Below are 569 nucleotides of genomic sequence, written 5' to 3' on the forward strand. Positions count from 1 at the left end.
GGTGGGGGCGCGGGGGCAGCGGGGGTGGAGTCCGACGGGGGTCGGGGCGGCGGCGTCGGGCAGCGCGCGGGTGGATCTGGCGAGGGAGAGGGGATAAGGGGATCTGGCGAGAGGGAGAGGGAGGAATTAGCTAGGGGGGAAGCTTACTAATGGCGCACCCCGCAGCGGTGCGCCATTAGTAATCTTTTTTATATATATAGCAATGGCGCACCAGCCAGAGGTGCGCCATTAGTAATCTTTTTTATATATAGCAATGGCGCACCAGCCAGAGGTGCGCCATAAGTAAATTTTTTGTTGCATTTAATAATTTTTTAGAAAATGAATATGAATATGAAACAGTAATTATTTTTTAGTAAAAACAGTAATAATTTTTTAAAAAATATCATCAAATTTGTTATTTGAAAATATTTATGAATATGAAAAAATATCATCAAATTTATTATTTGAAAATATCATCAATTTGTTATTTGAAAATATAATCAAATTTGTTTTTTTTGCAATTTTAGTTGCATTCATTTGTGACGGTGGAGCGGGTCGGGGAGGGTGCGAGGGGTCATCGGCGGCAGTGG

This window comes from Triticum dicoccoides, chromosome 3A, assembly GCF_002162155.2.
Source record: "Triticum dicoccoides isolate Atlit2015 ecotype Zavitan chromosome 3A, WEW_v2.0, whole genome shotgun sequence".
NCBI lineage: Eukaryota > Viridiplantae > Streptophyta > Magnoliopsida > Poales > Poaceae > Triticum > Triticum dicoccoides.